Source organism: Notolabrus celidotus, chromosome 8 (genome assembly GCF_009762535.1).
Source record: "Notolabrus celidotus isolate fNotCel1 chromosome 8, fNotCel1.pri, whole genome shotgun sequence".
Taxonomy (NCBI): Eukaryota; Metazoa; Chordata; class Actinopteri; order Labriformes; family Labridae; genus Notolabrus; species Notolabrus celidotus.
Window position 1 is genome coordinate 30,177,493 of NC_048279.1, and position 16,255 is coordinate 30,193,747.

Genomic DNA, 16,255 nt, shown 5'->3' on the forward strand with positions numbered 1-16,255 from the left:
CATGGCATGTGCAGCCGTATAGCTAAAGCGATGCACAGAAGATCTCAAAGAAAAACAGACTTTCTTTGCAGAAATATTCTGAATGTGTGTAACACTAGTCCCAAAGTGATCTCTGCAATCCTGCAAATTCTCAGCACTTCACTCTTTGTAGTGCAAACAACTTCCCTGCTGCTCTGCAAATGAGTGAAAACAGTTATATGACAAGGAGTCACTGCACATTTATAGATATTGTGTTTAAAGTGAATTAACTTCACATTATTAAATAAACAGAGCAAAGAGGATGTGAGCCAGTTCAACAGAAGAGATGCTTGATGCTAAATACTGAATGTCAAATAAGGGGTTATGTAAGGTTAGCAGGTTTTAGTAGCGTCCAGTAACCTAAAGTTTCTCTCGCCTGCTCCGCTGCCTTTGCTAATATTGCTTATTGCTGGACAGGATCCAATATGAAAATGTACATAACCTGCCGTTTAGCATGCTAACCAAAGCTAACGTTTTAGCCGCATTGTTTTGATGCTAAAAGAAACTAACCATTTTACATTACCGTATGGTCTATGGTGTCAGCAAGCAGAAGCAAAAAATGCCGGATTGATTTGACATGACGTGTGATCAGTTTCCCTCTGGCGTAGCTTGTGTAAGTGAAAGTTAATAACCATGGTCAAGGGGTTTTGACCAATCAGGAATCAAGCATCTTACACAGCCAGAAGATCAGTAAGAAAGCCGGGTAATAAAAGAGACTTTTTAAAAAAAATTATTATATTTTCAGGGCATTTTTGCCTTCAATGGACAGCACAGCTGAAGATAGACAGGAAATGTTGGGAGTAGAGAGTGAGGGAGGACATGCAGTGAATGGTCGAGGCTGGAATCGAACCTGGGACCTCTGCGATGAGGACTATAGCCTTTGTACATGGGGCGCATGGTTAGACCACTAGGCCAACGGTACCCCAATAAAAGAGACTTAAAATGTCATTACAGATATTTAGAACTACATTATAACGTATTATTAATTAATCATTTATTACCCTGCTTTCTTGTTCACCATGTCTGAGTTCTATTTCCAATAACTACCTGCTAACCATACATGATCCATTACTTATTTAAAGGTTATTAATAAACAAGCAAAATAGATCAAGTTACATTAACCGATTCACCTGAATATATGTCCCTTTCATACTTTGGAGGATCATCACACCACTTTTAGTTGGAAGTCAGGTTAAAAGCATGGTGATGTATAGTGAAGTGGTGGTTCTGCTGAATAGAATCCACATCCTACTCTGTTTAACCTCCAGCTGATTACACAGTATCCCTCATTTACACAGCACTTCTTCTCAAATATGTGATGGTCAAGATTTTTTCTGTCTCTTCATTATGTAACGAGTTCATTGTTATCAAATATGTAAAATGACTTGAATTTAGTATGTAGTATGACTGTTTTGTTGGATCTGATCTGCAGTATGCTGGGCCAGACTTCACTGGATTTCCGGTTTTCGGAAAGCAGAAGGAAACAACGGCCAAGCTCACGGCAAAACTGCTTCTTTGGCATCACTCATAATTTAAATAGCTAAGAAGTGGATTATATGGAATTTAATTATTTTCACAGCACCTAAAAACGGAGTTCCCCCATCAAAAAAGAAAAAAAAAAGGAGAAGTGAGATGTTAGCGCTGTGTATTGTGGGACACAGTATGCAAGGAGACTGGTCTGCTGCATACTGAGACATTTTCATGAATCAGTACGACATCAGGAAGTTTTGACATACAGCAGATTTTGCTCTTTTTCACATACGTACATACTACATACTGAATTCTGGCCAAATCAGTACATACTGCTAGTATAGATGGCAGTTTCGAAAACAGCCACAGAGTTGCCACCACAGTAACTCAGGGGATTCATGCATTACTTCATCTATCATTTTCTGAAAAGTTCTGATGTTTCCAAGAAACAAATATTTGAAGAATTTGAAGAAAGAAGGAAGGTGGAGATTGATGTTGTCACCATAGCTCAGCTTTGATGAAAAAAAACATATCGATGACACCCTGAGAGGATTCAAGGTTCCGGTTCCCCTCTCCTGCTCTCAGCTCTCAGCTCACAGCAGTGATCAGCACCTCTGAAGCCAAGATCCAAATGTTAAAAAGCTGTGATTTCACAAGCAGATCTGTTACATGAACCATCTCTGTGGGCTTCTAGAAAACAATGAACTTTTCATCCATTAGGCTTGCATAACACACACCTACGGCCACTCAGAGCTCTGGGGCCGTCCCAGCAGCACTGTGGGGGTCGGCTGCGGTCATTCTGTGGATTCAGATGAACGTGGGAGGCATTTAAATCGGAGGACTCGATCGGAAATGTGCCACAGAGCTGCTCTCTTCTTAAATATAACCTTCTCAGTTTTGACAAGGTGAAAGTGTGTGAGTGGGATGCTGAAGGGGGATTTGCAGGTATTGGCAGATTAAAGTTAATGCCCCGCTGAAGTCGCTGGGGACAGCCGGGCTCTGGAAATGTTTACGAAGCATATGTTGTAAGGAAGCTTGGGTAAGAATCCACTCTGCTGCTTAAGACTACACTTTGTTTAGACTGACACTAATGGCACTGCACATGACTTTCTTGCTTCTGTCAACTGCACTAAATTATACATTTGGTGCCTGCACTGCACTTTGAGCATTTTCATCCCGAATCACTTAACTCACAATACAGAGCAGGACAGCTTTTCATATCAGTTTGACAGAGTGTAGCAACAGCTTGAGCAGCAAAGTGCTAACAGGCACAAAAGTCAGAGAAATACTGAGACATCTGCATGTTCTTCTATTTGTAATTATTCATATATGCTATACATGTGGAGTCTGTCTTTGATAGTAAAAAATGACGCCAGCTGTTCGTTGAATCTTTTAAGTTTTCTTCACAAGCTTCATGTGAACGTGTCATCAACCCCCTCCTCTTTGAAACAAAGGTAGACAATGTGATGTTATATTACTGTGCATCATTAAAACCTCTTTGTTGATGATTTTAATCAAGTGAAATGTGCACAAAGCTTGCATCTGTATCCTACAAACATTTAACATAACCACTTTAACACATCAATCAATCAATCAATCAATCAATCAGACTTTATCTATAAAGCGATTAACGCCTCTGTGCTACTCGTCGTGCTTTACATGGATGGCGACTTCACCCCCCAGCCCCTCGCCCCTGACGTAAGCAGTTCATGGTTCTAGACCAGCAGAGAGTTGGTGCTGCTGTGGAACCTGTTTTCCTGGCCGGGAGCTGATGTCTCTCAGTTTGTTAATGTGAGATTTCAAATAATCATTTATTGCAATCTTCCTCGACTTTTCCTTTGTTAGTTTTTCTATTCACACTTATTGTGATGTTGGTCTCTACCACATCTCTTTGTTGCAATACCATCATTCTGAGTAGAAATGGAGTGAGACTTCCTCCCCCAGTGACAAGAAAAGTCATTTTTTGAAATGACACTCAAAATGACACATTCTGATTCAAGTGTTCAAGGACGTCTGGTGTCATGAAACTCACTCGGCTTTCAAATGACAGATGAAACTTTCAACTCAAGGAGAAACAGAAGTCTGTGAAACCATTTTTCAACATGCTACAAGATTAAGGATGTGCAGGTTCAGTGAAATAAACAATCATCACGTCATCACACTTGCTAGCTAGCACTAGAATCACTAATCTGGAAACGAAATGATTAATATTTGTGTTGTTGTTGGCTTGAAGTGTTGAGCATTGGTTGGTAATGAGATTAAGTATTGTCCTCTCAAAGCCTAAACCACTGACTTGACATCACTTCCAGTTTACAGTTATCTTAACATCCTCTACCCTCGCAGAGTTCCTCCCATCATCATTTCTCATCACCTATTAGGTAAAAAAATAAGTGAGGGGAGAATGACTCAAAGGGGAAATTGGTTGTGACACGAGGAACTGAACGGAGTCCAGCGGGACTTCCTGAAGCTTTTAAAGATCTGGTGGCGTTGGGTTTCAGAAAGGCCCTGCCCAGAAATGGCTGCTCATATCTAGTCTGGCAGGAAGGTTGAAAACCTGATATGCTTCCATCATTCTCAGGGTGCTACTCTCTCTCTCTTTCTCTCTGCTGCTCTCCTCTCTCTGCTCGCTGTAGTGAGATGTGATCTGGGGGAAGAGAAATGACTCAGTCATTAAGCTGCAGCTCTGTTCTGTATTTAACCCAGCAGCCTGTGTGAACTTTAACACAACCCAAATAAATAAATCTTAGTTAACAGGTGACACAGATTTAAAACCAGTAGGAACATGTGCTGTATGAATGAACTAACTAAAGGAAATCAGTCAGTCAGGGCTCTTAATGATTACATGACAACGCTTTTATAACATAAGACAAAAATAGAGTGATTCATCTTCTCCATGACTTTTAAAGGAGCCACAGTATACTACAGTTTGGACTAAGGCCAGCACACACTGTATGATTTAATGCATGTCACAGTGGAAAATGAACTCACACTGTACGAGTGAAATGTTCATAATGCACGACGTTCAAAGCTCATAATTTATATGCTAACAGTGTCAGGCAGGACCTGAGTGCTCACAATGAAGTGTTACATGTTATGTGTTATGACTTCAATCATAAATATGACTTACAATGGACACCTTTCTGACGTGACAACACAAGCTGAAAATGTAGAAGCTTAGTAATAGTGTGTTACAGACTGCCCTGAGTAGACGTATGAATTAATATAATAACCAGCCCTAACACAAAGAGTGAAACCATAGAGAAGAATGAAAGGAAGGGACTGGTTCTCATTAATGGAAGTGACTGGGTCAGCTCACCTGCACTGGATGGCGTGGCAGTGGGTTCAAGTTTCTTTCTTTTTTGGTTGGGTTAGATTTTAAACACTAACGGCAGACTGGTTCTCCAAAGATCATGGTCTATCGGTGGTTGAGTCTTGTCTTAGAAATACCTGTCGGCGTCTTCACATCACAGCTGCAGCTCATCACCTCAAACGTGACATAATTTAAAGGAGACCAACCCCTTCTTGGGGCATGCCCAAGCGGCAACCTACGGTCTCAAAATATGAAGCCCATGTGGAAGTGTTATAAACTCCAGTTCATTGAGAAACTGCTTGAGACTGGCTGCAGAAACACCGTAAACCACGTACACACCCATTCAAAAAAAACGATCTTTGCAGCAGAAACAAACACGTCTCTTCAGTCTGAATAGCTCATTTCTCTATCGGCACACACTGTAGGGGATGAATTTTTTTTCTAACGTGACGGTTCAGAAGATATTAAGATTACAAGTTTTGCCCAAATAAGGACATGACTGACTTGGCTGACAGGCGGGAACTCTGTAGCTGTTGGCTAGGAGGCTCAAACCCCGCCTCTTTACCTCACACTAAGCTTGGTTAAGTTCAGCATTTCCAATACGGCTCCTGCCTTATTGTCCCCCAAACCCCATGTCCCACATGAGAACCAAACAAGGAACAAGTAACCTAACAAGTACAATTAATGGTGGAGCTGATGTAGTGGAGTACATAAGCTTTCAGACGCCGTCTTGCATTTGCACGGGCACAATCAGGAAGAAAAACCTGGTGAACTCTCGTAGCCCGGCTCTCAATTTACAAGAGTTTGCGGTCAGACGACCAAAACTTCCAACATGCCAGAATTTCTTCAACCGGTCAGCATCAGATGATCAGTTTTTTAAAACTCGAGTACCCTAGAATGAAATACCAGTGAAGACCAGTGAAAATCTAGTTCATGGGTTTTCTTAAATGGGCTCAAACAAAGCAGTTTTCACACTTCATGTTCATTATCTGTCCAGATGTCAAACATCCATTGGGTCTGTATCAGGCTGGTATTGTTCAGTCTCATCTGGGTATAATTTGTCACAGTTATTCGGAAAGAGGACGACCTAAAACTACAGATATTTCCCCCAGAGTTGCCTTTAGTTGGGAGGTTGAAGAGTTATTTATAGATGGATGTTGCTGACGCTGCAACTCTGTTTTCTGCAACTCTGCAGTTTTTGTAAAGCAAGGACAGACCCCTTTAAATATACAAAACACAGAGCCAGTACAAAAACAATAGATGTCTTCATCACCCCACAAAGCATCAACATTACAAGTGTAAAAGTCTGTTTTCTAATGTTAAGTAACACACTTCTTCAAACATATGAATGTAGTTACAGTTTAACTGTGAGGAACTTCCCCTATGACATACACTTGATTAACCCTTTACTGGTTTTACTTCCCCTCCTCTGTCCTACTGCTGCCTTCATGTATCATCACCGTCAGCTGTCAGGACTTCACCTCCGGTCATTCACTGAACTGTGTCCTGATCATGAGCTGTGTATTTGCTAACCAGAACCACAGCCCCTAACTGAATTAGCTCATATCAGCAGTTGCTTAGCGGAGGGATGTCGGCTTCATTGTTTGTCTTTGTGTTTACTGCGAGGAGAAAAGGTCAGTAGAGCTCAAATCAGTTCTTGACAGACCCAGACGGATTCATCTGTGACTAATGCTGACAAAGTGATCCAGAGATAATGTATTTTCTAATCACACTAATACAGATCTTACACATGTCTTTGCAAAATGAATCCTTTACTGTATGTTCTGTGAAATCTGGCAGACTAACAGGCTTGAACGTTTCATTAATACCTCAGATTGTCTAAGAAGACACTCAGTATCACTTCCAGTTTTGTGGTTTGTTCATTTGAAACTTAATGAGGTTGGTGTCTCTCCTTTGAGGACGTGATATATGGTTCAATGATGCCTCAAATAGTTAAAAATAACTTTTGTGGTTGTTGCAAAGAGCAGTTCATATGACTAAAGCATGATCATAAATCCATTCACAGTCCTCTGTGTGTCTAACTTCTACAAAAGGGACAGTCCACTGATTTTTACACATCCAAATCAGTGTAATAGAGATGGTGGTACTGTCTATCTCCTGGAATCAGCTGTACATGTCTTTGAACAGTTTCGTCTGAGACAGAATAAAACTCTAATTAAATCCGTTGGCATCATTTCAGTAGAAAGCCTGCAATCTAAATTGTGATTGTAGAGATGAAGTTATTTACAGCACATACCAGGAAAGTTCAATAAAGACACATCGTGAAGCTGCATTCTGGGAATTGTAGGAGAAACCTCTTTGGAGTTTCTGCCACATGAGAAAGTAAAAGTAGGGATATCTCACTCTCACACTATGACTGTTTTTTAAAAGGTTATTTTCAATCAATAGGAAGTACCCAAAATGAATTGAAAGTTAAAAAACAAACTCCACATCGATGGCTGAATATTTACGAGTTGCCAGTAGCCAATTATGTTTGTTTTTTTCTCCAGTAAAGCAGTCTTAGGTCTAATCCTTCATCCGCTCGCTGTGCTGCCTACTCATTAAGTCCTGAGCTGCGTTGTGAGCTTGCACATTCAGACGAGGATCAGCACTGATCCACGAGTGTGAAATCTGAAGGCTGAAGTTAGAAAGTATGGGAGAAGTGGGAACTTGAACCTTACATTACATCCACTCATTTGGTAGACCTGCAGTAAGGACATCCCTTCTCTTTAATTTAAGAAATTTAAGAAGGGTCAATGTGCCGTAATCAAAACAGTGAAAGTAAGGTAATGTACCTTATGTTACGTAATGGACTCATGTTAGCTGGAAGGCCACGGTTTGTTGGCAGTTCCTTTTCTTGTGGTCTTGTTGTTGGGCTGCTTGAATTTAATAGAGGAAAAAAAAACCTAGAAAATGTCAAAATACATTCTTGTATCATGTTTGTGGAAACTTTAATCAAAGTAAAGCTTGTTGAAGCATTTTAACTCAAATTCAAAGCATGCAAGGAAGTATGCTAATAGGCTAAAAACCCTAATCTAATGAGTTCAATGAACAATCAGCTGGATTGTGCTACATCAGAGTTTGAATAACAAGAGCTACTCATTTTCATTTATTTATCTGAATGAGGAAAAGTATTTAGGATGTAAATGGATGCAATACATGCAATACAATGTATAGCCTGTTGGGTAATTTGCATCACACGAGTCTAGACTGGACATGCTGTAATTTTAAAACGTGTGTTTTGTATTATGGAAGTACCTGTTTTAGGACAACGGATTAAATTGAGCTATTGTGTTAATTCTGCATATTTAGATTAATGCATACTGCTGAAATGTTGATTAATGTGCATTGTCCTAATCAAGTGCATTCAAGTTAGATGTGCCTTTAAAATGATTAGAAATGGACAGCTTTTACAAGAGAGTAAGTACAAACACAAGCTTAACAATAACCATGAGTATAAATGACAAAGAATAGATCCAAAGGACAACGACTCAGGCAGAGGAAAAAGGTGAGATGGTAAATTAAGGGATGCATTCATTGTAAAAATCTTGACAGATATTGATTGCTCATTTTATTTATGTTCTTAATAATTCCCCCATGTGTGCCATGAACCCAAATTATTCTCTATTTTGATAACAGCAGTGACCTTTGTTGAATTATTTCAGTCCTTCATTCTACGATCTTAGACTGAACCACAAATTCAAATTACATTTTTCCCACTTTGTTTCCAGAAGTAAAAACCTCACAGTTAGCTAAGCTATGGGGCTAACTAGCTTTATTCCTTTATTCAGATCCCCATTAGCTTCCACTAACGCAGCAGCTACTCTTCCTGGGGTCCACATAAAACAAACATAACATACAAAAAATACACGAAATACAACAACAGAAAATACCACAACCATTTCAAAGAATACACATAATAGATGTAATGTATTTATTTATTCATTTTATTTATTTATTTATTTAAAGGGACAATGCATATTAATGAACATTTCAGCGTCGCATCAATGTAAATATGCCGGAGTTAGCTAATTAAGTAGTAAGGCTAATTTTGGAAACAGCACATCATGATAGCATGACAATGAAAACAATAAAACATCACAAGAGCACATTTAAGTTATACAAAAGTGCAAGTTAGCGCAAATGTACACGTGCCCATGAATTGATATCAAGAAGCATTACATAACATCACATCTAATTAAGATCAATCATATATGTTCACTGACATCCATTCATGTTAGGGTTAATGTGAAAGTGTTCATTTAAGAGTCTTTTAAAACTGCTTGCTTTTATTAATTTGATGCAACATAACAGATTTGTGTTTATCAGCTGCTGCAAACAGTGAATGTTTACTTATTTGACTTCAGCAGACTTCTGTCAAAGGCTTTACATGATATCGGCTGAAACTAATACTTGATTGATGCAGTGGTGCATCTCTTCTGTCATGAAAAAAGGTGTAGCAAGAAGTAATCTATTGTTATCAAAGTGATGATGAAAGTTCATGAGAAACTTTTACCGACAAGGGAGGAAAAAAAAAAAGGCTGTCCACTCCTCCTGCCCGGCCATATGACACACGAACACACCCCTCCCTCTCACTCAGTGTAACTCTGCAACAGGAAGTGAGTCGTACGCTGGAATGCTGGCTCCAGTCAACTCACCATATTACACTCATTGAGAGGGAGAGAGAGAGAGAGAGGGAGAGGGAGAGAGAGAGAGAAAGGGGGCAGAGCCATTGGACAGGGGCTGATCCACACACACACACACACACTTCCAGAGCCACTAACTCCCGTTTCTCACACACACACACAAATCTCCGACAGCAGCACGGGGGACGATATGCCGCAGCCACACCAAAGTGTCAGGACTTGGAACGCGCTTGTTGGACTTACTGTGGACTAACAGCGAGGGGATATCTTAGCGGGAGACATCCTCTTATCTTATCAGGTGCTGGTGTCACTCTGAGGGCAGTGTGGAGCGACAGGGGTGAGTGACCACACAGCCAGCAGCAGCACTTCAGTCGTGTGTGTGATTCACCAGAGCTCTGCCTAGAAACTCCCGTGTGTGTGTGTGTGTGTATGTGTGTGTGTTTTTTAAAGCTTGTAATTTAAAAATCTGCCTCGTCTCCAAGCGAGGAGCTGGCTGCAGTAAAACCTTCAAGTGTGGAATGTGAAACACGTCTTTGATGTTATTTTGGATTTGACAGTCTGCGGTGTGTGCTGCCAGTTAAAAGGGGGTGTGTGTTCTTCATGTTTGGAGGGTTAGACAAGACTTTTGGCAACTTTGAAACCAAAACAAAGATGGAGCCCCGACTGAGGGGAGAATGTGCGTAAAAAGCGGAGCAATGATTGATTGATTTATGTCTAGGAAAAGTTTTCAGGAGCGAGCTTTCGTCACTCATGCCTCTTTTAAGTCTCTTCTTCAGTTTCTCCTCGCCTTCAAGATGTCAGTGAAGTCGTATTTCAGGAAGCAAAAGGCACATTCTTGTCCTCAGTGTCATCTTCTATTTCAGAAGTGGCAGGGCAAAGGTTCTGGGTATGTGTGTGGTGCGTCCACGCTGTTCCCCTGAGGTATTCTGTTTATGTTCGCAGGGTGAGAGGTTGGTTTGATGGCCAGCTGCAGCACCTCTTCGGGGATGTTGTTGGTAAACCCTTCAAGCCTGGCTGCTGTTTTCGTATACTTAACATTCATGGATGATCACTCCTGGAGCTCTGACCTTCCTTTCCCTCCTTCTCCCTGCTCGGTCTCAACTCTTGCATAACCGGAGAGTTTAATCTTTGTCCTTCTTAAGGGTCTGGTGTGTTAAAAAAGCCGGTGTGCCCTCTCGCCACTTACTCAGTTAAACGGCTTAACAGTGTGAAGCCCCCACCCTCCTCCTCCCCCCTCCAGCTCAGACCAGGGGTACAGATTAGGGATTGCACTGGTTCACTCAGACAGTAGAGTGGATCTGAGGCTTTGGCGGTGGGCTGCCGGGCTCGCTGAGTGAAAGGCTGGTGATGCATGTGGAATGACATTCCAGACGCCCGGGCTTGTTGTATAACGGAGGAGGGGTAGCAAGGCCACTGAGGCAGGGGAGATGTCAGTCAGACCGCCCGTCTGTCAGTCAGTCAGCCGAGTGAGGATGAGCTTCAGGGATTCATTGGAAAACCAGATACTGAAACCGAGATACAAAGTGTCTCATGGCCAAAGATGTGGGACATTTTTTAAAGGGTAGTAGATGTAGAAGAGCCTTGAGTAAATGTTTATCTTATTTTATCTGAAGTGGCGTCTAACAGCATTTTAATCACAGTAACACGTCTGAAAAATGTTGAATATGGTTGCAAGTTCAACAAATTAAATCAAAGTAGAGCTTAGAAAGCCACCTGCCCTCTAAACACAATGTGATGAATGCAGACACAGGAGGGAAGGACATGTTCTCCAAACCTTTCATTGAACTGCTGCCCTCCTTTTTCTTTCATTTCCTGGTTATGAATATCAAATTTAAAAGACAGGCACAGGTAAGACCGCCTTATGAAACCTGAAAGTGGGTTAGAGACCCAAAGATGGCGTCTAAATGTCACCTTTACACAACGGGTGCTGCACCAAACCAATATTACCACCCTTACCCTTTAGTAGGGATGCAAGAAGATACCTAATTTTTGGTTCACAATACAATTCACTCACGATTCTCTAACATTTTTCAACATTTTAAATAACTTATTTTATTTCAATTCTTAGATTTGGACAGTTGCAATATATATTTTTTCTCTTGTATTTCTTTGCAAACGAAGTAATCCTTTTTCATTTTTAAGTTGTGTTGTAACTCAAATAAAACCACTGCACACTTTTTTTTAGCACATTGCAAAAAAACTAAAAATGACCGCACAAAAATAACTTGTTGGAAAATTTCAGAACAATTATAGAGAAATGGAAAGTGAACAATTCCCAAATGAAAGAATTAAATATTATTATTTTTTATATATATTTTTTGGGCTTTCTCGCCTTTATTGATACGACAGCTGAAAAGAGACAGGAAATGTGGGGAGTAGAGAGTGGGGGAAGACATGCAGTAAATGGTCGACCGGATTTGAACCGGCGACCTCTACGACGAGGACTATAACCTCCTATATGTGGGGCGCTTAGACCGCTAGGCCACCAACGCCCCAAAAGTATTAAATATTAAAACAAATAAGGTCAATCTCTTTAAATAAACTAAAGTGCAGATTATACTCCTGGCTTGGGGTTTACATGTTTTTCTTCAGGAATATCAGGGAAAGTCAAAATGCTGCCATACCTCAGCCTTAAAACACAAAGTGCATCCTGAACTGCTCGGTCTTCACCTGCTGCCGCCATGTCTGTTACGCTCTACTCAGCAATGACCAGAGAGCAACGCAAGAGACTTAATGATGTTGAACAAGTGGAGTGAAATGCAGATAGCGTCTTCTACTGGTTAGAAATAATATTTCAATACAAATTTTGTTGAATTGATTTTAATTTTACCGTCTTGTGATCTATCCTTACATCCCCTTACATCTCTGTGCACTTTGATAAAAAAAGATAAGATAAGATAAGATAAGATACTTGTTTATTCGTCCCACAACGGGGAAATTCTTGGAGTTACAGCAGCAAACAAAAAGGTGTATAGAACAAGAATTTCAACAAGAATATATACAGAAAAAAATGTCCATGAGAGACGACAGCTTGGCCATAATTCTCCTGTCAGCCACCACCTCCACAGGGTCCAGGACTGAGCTGGCCTTCTTCACCAGTTTGTTCAGTCTTGCTCTCCTGTATCCTGTCCGCCCACAGCAGGTGAAGCATAAGTCGCCTTTCTACGAACGTAAATCAACATCGTGGAGCTCCAGTATTAAAATTGAATACGAGTTGTTGTTGGACATGAAGTATCCATGTTTTCTTGGATTTCCCTTTTAGGACTTTGATTGAAGAAGTTCTCAGAAAAGTTTCCCAGTCATAATTATAACTGGAATGCTCACGTGATAATTAAGCTAACTATGGTATGATGTGAATGCAGCATTAAGCAGATTTCCTGCTGCACTTAGTTCCTCATATTTCATGTGGTTGTTGGTTTAAAAGTCTTGGTTGTTTATGTTTGTTTGTGTCTTTTGAGGTTAGGTATGTCTATATATATGCTACATATCTGTATGTATTTATGCACACTATGTTGTCTGGGTTGTTAGTATCTGTTTGAGCATCCTCTGAGCTAACTCTGTCTATACTATACGTCTCCATGTGTTTATGCACTATTTATGCGCTGCATGTTGTCTGTTGTATTTTTAATGCTAACTGCTGGGAGAATTCTCCTCCAAGGAACTCTAAAGAGAAGCGAAGCAGAAATAAGTATATTTTAACACTGCTTTATAAGATGGTGTCCCACATATAGCAGCATATTTGTGTGGAAAGTATGTCAGAGATAATCTTTGCTCTCTGCAGCTGTGCGCTGTTTGAAATAAGTTAGATACCTGTTCAAGCATCTGGCACCTCCTTATCTTTTCTTATCTGCTTTTGTAAGTTTGTGAGCTAACACACACTCTCCAATTCTCAGGGAATTTACCCTACGTGATGTATTGGACATCTGAATTCCTCTGCTGCTGAATTATTCAGAAGATGAAGATTGGTGCACACTCCTGCATCATTAGAGGAGCTAATACAATTTGAATATTTGCACGGGTCAAACTTTGCAGAGTTGATTTCCTGCAGAGATGCCGACTCCCAATCCGACCAAACATCAGCTGAGAAAATCAAATGTTTGTTTAAGACTTCTAATATTTGTTGTCTAATATACGTTCGCCCACACGGCAGGTCTTGTACTTGATATTTGCTGAGGACTAGTCATACAGCCGCGGTAGCTTTAATCTCCAAACAAGACACTTTTTGTGTTAGAAAAACCCTCCCACCCCCTCACTCTGCACTTCCATAATCCCTTCTTTAATATCTCACATTGCCAGTGGCTTTGGCCTCCTGCAAAATGGAGGATTGGATTACTCATGTTAGGAATGTAATGGAGGAACATGACAGAACATGTCACTTTGGTGTTTGCATTTGGTGGCCTAACGTGTTTTTGTGTTGCACGATGGGCGGAATCACTGCTCCCTTTTCCACTGAAGAGCCAGCCAACAGGATCAGAGCCGGGGAACCGACTCCAAACGCCTGTAACGCCAGATCAAAAGCACTTGCTCGTTTCTCTGAAGCTGCTGCCCAGCTGACAAATCATCTTTGCTGGAAATAAGTTGCAAAAGAACTCATAGCGTTTGTCTTCTTCTTCTTTTTCTGAGGGTGTGAAAATACAGAGTAAGCTCTCCGTACTTTGGCCCCTGCGGTGGAATTCAAGCTTGTGCACGTCGGGGATGTAAGCAGAGTTAAAACGCTTTAAACTGAAGCAAAGCAAAGGCAGGCAGAGCAAACAGCCTCTATCAGCATTAACCCTCTCTCTGCCTGGATTCACTCAGCTCATTGTGCTCCTGCGAGTCTCTTAGTTTGATTTTAGGTTACATGTCTCTGCAGTAGTTAACTCTTCACCGTGTGGACACACACTGTTGTTCAGGAGGCATTCAAAATTTGACATATGAGTCCCGTTAAAATTTCAGCTCTGGCAGAGAAACAACAGAACGGCTGACAAAAGAGGAAAAAACACAAGAACACAACAAAGGCCTGTCTGTGAAAGGAGGCCGAAAGAGAAGAGAAAAGCCAAGCAAGCGAAATCAACTCATAGAAAATAAAAGGCAACACACAAAAAAAATCATTATTTGCTCTCAGCCACGTATCACCAGCTCTTTGCAGCTGGCTGATGTTTGTATTCCAGCCTGGCTTAGCTGTCTGCCCACAACATGCAGCCACAAGCCCAGAGCTCCAAAGCATTTAGGCCATGCTGTGCCTGAGGTCCACACCTGTCCGGGAGATTGATGAAAGCTGTCACCTCCACAGCCCCGGTCAGGTAGCCACGTACCACCACTCACTGCTCACTTCAACTGTGAACAATATGGAGAACCTTCTACTCCTAGAGATACTCGCTTTGTGTTAGACACACAGAGAGGTCTGAGAAGAATTGTTTTAATGCCTCCACTGCCCCACTTTAAATGATCTACTTTATGAATTCTGAAACAAAAGCAAGTCACAAATGTTCTGCAAGCAGAGATGTTTTGATCAACTTCTATATGCTCGCTTTTTTGTATATAACAGAAGTCTAGTTGAAGATTCATCACAACTTGCAGTGCTCAGAAAGAAGTCTGACTATTCCTGCTTTTGTTGAACCAGCAGTCCAAAACTAAAAAAAGACTTCAGTTGGCTCTTGCATCCCACCATTACATCCTGTTACGTCTCATCTTCAGTGTGTAACGCACAGAGGTGTAATGTTGGGGCATAGTCGTTCCTTCTCTGATCCTCCCTCTGAGGTCGTGACAGAGACGGGATGGGGGGAAGACTTTGGGGATGTGTGGCCTCAGAGCTGGCAGGGCGGACCAGTGCTGTGCCTCTCACACTCCCACAACACTGCCATGGGATGTAGAATCACACACTGTGACAACAATATTGTGCCATTTCGGGGAATGCAAATTTTGAGTAAGGCGTAATGATGGTGTGTTGTAGATTTCTGAAGTGTAAGAGGCTCATTGCTGACTTACATGCTCAATAGCAGTTGCAAAAATATTATATTTGAGAAGCTCAACCATCACAGTGACTATTTTTTTGTGTGGGGAAATTCCTCAAATGATGAATTAATTATTAAAATGTCCGTAGAATTCATTTTTGCATTGATTGTGTGATTAATTGTTGCAACTTGAAAAAGAAGAATTAGAAAAAAATGTTAAATTTCATCAAATTTTTTGTCTCTTCAAAATTTGTTTTATCTAAAAGGACAGTAGAAAAATAAAGGTACAGAATTATCTTCAAACAAATTTGATATAGAACAAACAGATAAATAAATGATCTGTCCTCAGTTTTTTGTATTGCTGGATCAATAGTATGCGGCTTGGTGAAATGTTAAGTGTTAAGAAATGTTATAAAAAATCCCCAAGGCTTGTGCCCTTTTTTTAATATTACTCAAAAACTCAAAGGATTACTTCTCCTTTCTCCTTAGAAATTAGATCTGAACTGTTTTTCCATTAGTAATCAAAGTTGTTGCACAATTTTCTGTTAATTAACCATCTGTCCACTTGATTTTTTTGAGCTTCAAAGATGTTTAAATTTCAATTTCCACTGTAAGTCTTTTCTCTATTAACTCAGCTCTACAATGATAAATAAGAAATGTTTCAGCTTGTAGACCACCTCTACTGAATATGAATTTAAGACTGAATCCTTCTCTTGCCGGTCTCAAAGCCAGTGAGTCTAAATAATGGAAAACAAACATGAACAACACGAGACGCGAGATCACAAACCAGACAACAGCCTCTTCCTCTGGAGTCACTTGAGTTTATCTTTTCAAACAATCTGCAAACCAACAAGATGTGGGTCACGTTTTCGATCGAA

General features: G+C 40.6%; 1 protein-coding gene across 15 annotated transcripts in view; it reads left to right on the top strand.

Annotated features, from left to right (window-relative positions):
- The window catches only part of rapgef2 (Rap guanine nucleotide exchange factor (GEF) 2), a 142,576-nt gene that overhangs the window by 61,498 nt on the left and 64,823 nt on the right, over nt 1-16,255 (top strand). Inside the window, exon 1 of one of the 15 annotated variants that reach the window (XM_034689729.1) lies at nt 9,565-9,781. The exons of 11 other annotated variants lie outside the window; for them this stretch is intronic. The gene's annotated coding sequence lies outside the window, so the exon portion shown is untranslated. Of the gene's footprint in view, nt 1-9,564; nt 9,782-16,255 lie in introns of those variants that run through there. 3 more of the 15 variants (XM_034689726.1, XM_034689723.1, XM_034689724.1) reach the window with 3 other exon arrangements.